Below are 6140 nucleotides of genomic sequence, written 5' to 3' on the forward strand. Positions count from 1 at the left end.
ATGTACTTTAACACATAAACAACCAAGTCATTGAGGTGTGACATGAATCTGCCTTTTATAATGGGGGGGATTGCTGGCAGGTCACTTGAGATTTGAACGCACTGAGATGCATTGAAGTTTTAGTGACTTTTGTTGAGAATCTGATTTATAATTTTTGTCTTTGTGAATTGCAACATGTTTGTACCCTGACAACATGCATCAGGGATTCTTTCAATGCTCATTTTGAGATGCGAACCTATTGCTTTTTTGTGGTGAAGTGGTTGAGGTCAGCTGGGACTCAGGAGTAAATTATTTGCTAATTAATTGATATTGAATCTGACTTCCTTGAAAATTGCATGCCATAAATTTGCAATATTAATAGTGGATATGGTGTATTGAGTGTAATGTTAGTTCCTTTTAACAAGGCTAAATTGGTAGTTAGCATGTCATTTATAAAAAGCGATGGAGAAGTGGAAACTAATAATATATAATTGAGTTAATTGGTTTGAAAATTGAAAGGCCATGCAGTGTTATCAGCTTCCCCTATATTCTTCAACTTAATTGTATATTTTTAACACTGTACTTAATGAATGTTATGCTAGCCTTGGCAACAATAAGTAGGAAGAGTTTCGGTATTCCCAAACCAGCATTAGCACAGTTTTAAAACAGATTGTATACAAGGAACAATACAACTTTCTGTAAGGATGAAATGGTCGATTACGCAATGTGTGTCGACCTTGGACTTCCTGGCCAAGGTCAAGAGCGACCTGCTCTTCTTGCTGGACCTCAGCAAATACCAGCAATGGACATAGCGGTGGGCCCACTGGTCGGGAGGCAACGATTGCCGTGCCTCTGGACTGGGGATTCTGCTGTGGGGAGGCAACTTCACCATCACCGAAGTAGAGGAGGCGGTGGGAGGTCACCTCCTCGTAGCAGACGTAATGTACAAAAACGCTCCGCTCCGGCTGATCAACGTGTACGCCCCGACTCTAAACAATGAACGGCTGGCCGTCTTCCAGCATGTCCCACTGCTGCTGGCGACGTCCAGGCCGGTCATTCTCGGCGGTGACTTCAACTGCATCATCGATGCGGCTGGACGATCCGGCAGAGCCAACAACAAACTGGACACAACGTCCAAACTCCCAATGGAAGCGGTGAAAGACGCCAAGCTGTGCGACGTCTTCAGCAACCCTGCAGACGGAGCAGCGCGTCAATACACCTGGTCCAGACCAGGCGGGTCCGTCCGTTCCAGGATAGACTTCCTGTTTGTGTCCCCAAAGCTCAAGGTCAGATCCACCAAAGTCACACCGGTGTTCTTCTCTGAACACTGCCTCCTCCTAGCTGACTGTCACCTACAGGACGATCAGAGAGTGGGCAGGGGGATTTGGAAGCTGAACGTGAAACTGTTGACCCCGGGAAATATTGAGGAACTGAAGAGGGATTACAAAGGTTGGAGAACCGTAAAGCCCCTCTTTGACTCCCCAATGCACTGGTGGGAAGCCATCAAGGCGAACATCAAGAGGTTCTTCATCCTCAAAGGTGTTCAGAAGGCAAGAGAGAGGCAGAGGGAAACATCCCGACTCCAGAAAAGCATGCAGAATCTTCTCCTGCTGCAGTCGATGGGGATCGATGTCGGGGAGGAACTCAGAGAGGTGAAGGACCAGCAAGCCTCGCTCTTTGCCTCCGAGGCCACCAAGATCATTTTCCAGTCCAGAGTCCGCTCCGTGGAGCAGGACAAGACTTGCTCACGTTTCGTCTTCCAAAAGGTGCACAGAGAGAGCTCTGTGATCAGCAGCCTGAAGGAAGAGGACGGCTCGGTCACGTCCTCGCAGCCCGACATACTGAGGATCTGCAAATCCTTTTATGCCGGACTGTACGATGCGAAGCCCACAGACAGCGCAGCCTCCCAGTCCTTCTTGTCGTCTATCACGGAGGTTCTTGACGACAGCAAGCGGGAGAGTCTGGATCACCCGCTAACTCTGGACGAACTGACAAAGGCCGTCCGTTCCTTCGAGAAGAGTAAGACTCCCGGAAGCGACGGCTTACTGGTGGAGTTGTACTCGGCTCTGTGGGACTGGATAGGCCCAGACCTGCTGGAAGTGTACGGGGGTATGCTCCTGGCAGGCAGCATGTCAGACTCCATGCGGAAAGGCATCATCACCCTCATCTACAAGCGGAAGGGGGAGAGGGAAGAAATCAAAAATTGGCGACCTATCTCACTACTTAACGTGGACTACAAAATTCTGTCCAAGGTCATCGCCAATCGGGTCAAGTCAGCCCTGGAGGTGGTGGTCCACCCCGATCAGACCTGCGCCGTACCCGGCAGGAAGATCTCTGATAGCCTGGCACTACTCAGGGATACGATCGCCTACGTACAGGACAGGGGGGTCAACACCTGCCTGATCAGCCTGGACCAGGAGAAGGCCTTTGACAGATTATCCCACACGTACATGATGGACGTGCTCTCCAAAATAGGGTTTGGGGAGGGAATCCGCAATTGGATCCAACTGCTCTACACAAACATCAGTAGCGCCGTTTCAATCAACGGGTGGGAATCAGAAAGCTTCCCGATCAAATCTGGAGTCAGGCAGGGCTGTCCTCTCTCCTCCGTCTTGTTCGTGTGCTGCATCGAACCCTTTGCCGAGTCCATCAGGAGGGATGCGGGCATAAGAGGGGTGACGATCCCAGGCAGCAGAGGCACTCAGGTCAAGGCCTCCCTGTACATGGACGACGTCGCTGTCTTTTGCTTGGATCAGCTGTCGGTCCGCAGATTGATGAGCATCTGCGACCAGTTCGAACTGGCCTCGGGGGCCAGGGTAAATCGTAGCAAGAGCGAGGCCATGTTCTTCGGGAACTGGACCGACCGATCCTTTGTCCCCTTCACCATCAGATCCGATTACCTGAAGGTGCTGGGGATCTGGTTCGGGGGGGTCGGGGCGTGCACCAAAAACTGGAAGGAGCGTATTTCCAAGGTGAGGCCGAAATTGGGACTGTGGGATCGACGATCCCTCTCGATCGTGGGCAAAAACCTGGTCATCAGGTGCGAGGTGCTCTCGGTGTTGCTGTACGTGGCGCAGGTCTGGCCCATACCTCGCTCCGGTGCCGCGACAATCACCCGAGCCATCTTCCACTTTATCTGGAGATCTAAAATGGACCGTGTCCGCAGGGACACGATGTACAAATCTCTGGAGAAAGGGGGGAAAGGCGTGCCCAACGTGGCCCTCATCCTGATGGCCACTTTCGTGTGCGGCTGCATCAAGCTTTGCGTGGACCCTTGGTACGAAAACACAAAATGTCACTACGTGCTGAGGTTCTACCTATCCCCGGCGTTGAGAAGGATGGGCCTGGCCACGCTGCCAAGGAACACTCCGTCCAGTTGGACTGTTCCGCTCCACCTGTCCCTCGTCGAAAAGTTTATGCAAAAAAACACTTTCGACCACAAGGCGATCAGTAAGTGGTCCGCACGTAACGTCCTCGAGACCCTGCGGGAAAAGGAGACGATGGATCCTGTCAGTTGGTTCCCCGAGCAGACTGTCAATGTCATTTGGCAGAACGCCTCATCGCCAGAACTTTCAAACAAGCACCAAGACATAGCTTGGCTGGTGGTGAGAAGGGCCCTTCCCATCAGATCCTTCATGCACTCCAGGACTCTCAGTGCCACCGCGCGCTGTCCCCGAGGAGGCTGCGGTGGAGACGAGACCGTCAGCCATCTCCTTCTGGAATGTGCCTTTGCAAAGTAGGTCTGGAGAGAGATGCAGTGGTATCTGTCCAGGTTCGTCCTGAGCAGTTCCGTAACACAGGATTCTGTGCTCTACGGGCTGTTCCCAGGGACGCACACCGAGACGGACATCAACTGCTGCTGGAAGTTCATCAATTCGGTGAAAGACGCCGTTTGGTCTGCCCGAAACCTGCTGGTTTTCCAGTGCAAGGAGCTGTCCTCAACCAAGTGTTGCAGACTGGCACTTTCCAAGGTCCAGGACTACGTGCTCAGGGACGCACTGAAGCTGAGTGCGGCCGCCGCAAAGGCTCTGTGGGGAAAGGCAACCATTTAGAGCCTTCCTGCCATTGTATACTGAGGGGTTGCAATCAGGGAAAACCCCCTCCGGGCAGAATGTTTGAGCATACTTACCTGGCAGGGGGGAGAACTTGATCATGAAGGAGTTTCTCCCAGGACGAGGCTAGCCCATTGCACTTCGGGTGTGCTGACGCCTGCGATGTCCCCAAATGCGGGATACTCGACTGCAAAATTTGTGGTAGTGGGGGACTGCGTTCGCGCTCTCCCCTGGTTTATTACTAAAAATAGAAATAACATGCGCTCTCAATGCGGTCAGTTTTTAATGGAGTAACTTCCAAGCTCTAATTACTGTCTATCGAGCGATCAGCGCGAACGACTTGCTGGCCGATTAATAGTGGTGTTCATCGTTCACGTCCGGTTAGCTTTTCAGCAAAATACCTAGCAACCCTTAGATATTAAAGCATTTCCAGGACTGGGTGCTGAGATGCAGCTGCCGCAAAAGCTCGATGGGGAAAGGCCACGGTTTAGGACACTCTCGCCATCGTAGGCCGAGGGACTGGAAACCAAAAAAAACTCCTCGTAATGAATATGTAATGACTGTAATTGCTGTAATGTAACTGTAATCTGTACTGATTGCAAGTGCAATGAGGCACCCTGAGGTGTCATGAACTGTATTTATCATGTATGACCTGTAGTTGTATTGTGATAGTTGCATTGTTCTGTTTACCTTTACAATTTTTATGAATAAAGTATATTTTTGAAATATAAAAACAAATGGTCGACATTTTTCGCACTACGCTTGTATCAGGGTGCTTAGGGCAGAGTGAATTCTGCAGTTTCATTATCCATCAAACAGTTGTAATTATTTTTATACATTTATAGCTGTGTGGAAATCACATGTTAATAGGCCTGATATAAAATACAAATTACACTCGGTAATTTAAATCATCTAGGTCACTTGATGTGAAGAAATGTTCAAAATGGCTACTAAAGTTCAGAGGTGAGAAAATGCTTTTCTGTGGGGGAGCCTTCATTTTTGAGGTCATCAGGACCAGCTCTTTGGGCAGGGTAGCTTCACCTCACTAAGAGGGAGACCTCTGATAAAAGCTTGATTGGAGGTCTGTTCACAAGACTAAGTTCTGATTAAATTGGTATTGTGACGTTAAGAGAAAAAGACCTGAAGAGCTGCAATAAGAAGGAGTTAGGTTAAATTGCCAGGTCTGGTTGTGCCATTGTGAAGATTATCAATCAAGGAAGAATTTATCTGAAAAAAGAAGAGGATGCTCGAGTGCTTTTGATGGTCTGCATCCAATCAGCTGTAATGTGTAGGTTAGTGCATTCTTTGATTATAGTTTTTAAAAATGATGCTCTTAGTAATCTATTTTAATTGTCTATTTTAGAAACTATTTTCAGGAAACATCATAAAATCAATCATTTTCATCTTCTGTGGAGGGAGTCATTGTCATCTGCAAGGGCAGCTCTTTGAATTGTCTTGTCAAATATGTAGAAAGCCAAGAAGCTAATCTTCTCCACTATGGTTCAATCAAAAAAAAAGCTGTCTCTCGTCTGGTTCAGGAGGAAGCCACACCGCTCCTGAAATGGCAGGACATGAGCGAATTTGAGCGGCAGATCCTCCATTGAAGAGAGTCTCCAAGGACCACTGTTGTGGTCTACATAATCTACAAGGTTGTGTTGTAAATCCAAGAGTTAGTGTAGGACATACATAGGACCATTATCACTTTTCATACCACCACTTCATATTTCCCAGTTGAGACTTGTAGATGGTCAAATTAGTCTCCATCAACATTGCCACCTAGAGGTGCAAAGTCATTGGATCTATTATTTGGACTGGATTGGTTTGACATTCTGCTTTCTTAGTCCAGAAGCTTTCCAGAAATAACACTTCAAGCATTAATGTATGCCAGAGAGAGCTTTGAAAAAAAAAGAAAAAGTGACATGCATATTGAAAAGGGGACCAATGTTGCTTTGAAAGCTTGTGTAATAATCATTTAAACTGCCAGTAATCAAGTTGAGGAATTCAGTTGCTGTCATAAGCAATGAGAGTAGCTTGTTGCTTAATTAAACTCCAAGACTAGGTCACAACATTTAACCTTCTAATTGACATATATTATTAAATAGAGGGCTT

General features: G+C 48.1%; 1 non-coding gene across 1 annotated transcript; it reads left to right on the top strand.

Annotated features, from left to right (window-relative positions):
• The first annotated feature begins 4100 nt into the window (after positions 1-4100).
• Positions 4101-4264, top strand: LOC137326813 (U1 spliceosomal RNA). The gene has a single exon (XR_010964275.1). It is a non-coding gene; the product is annotated as a U1 spliceosomal RNA (small nuclear RNA).
• The last annotated feature ends 1876 nt before the right edge of the window (positions 4265-6140 follow it).

The sequence above is a fragment of the Heptranchias perlo genome, chromosome 10, assembly GCF_035084215.1.
Source record: "Heptranchias perlo isolate sHepPer1 chromosome 10, sHepPer1.hap1, whole genome shotgun sequence".
Taxonomy (NCBI): Eukaryota; Metazoa; Chordata; class Chondrichthyes; order Hexanchiformes; family Hexanchidae; genus Heptranchias; species Heptranchias perlo.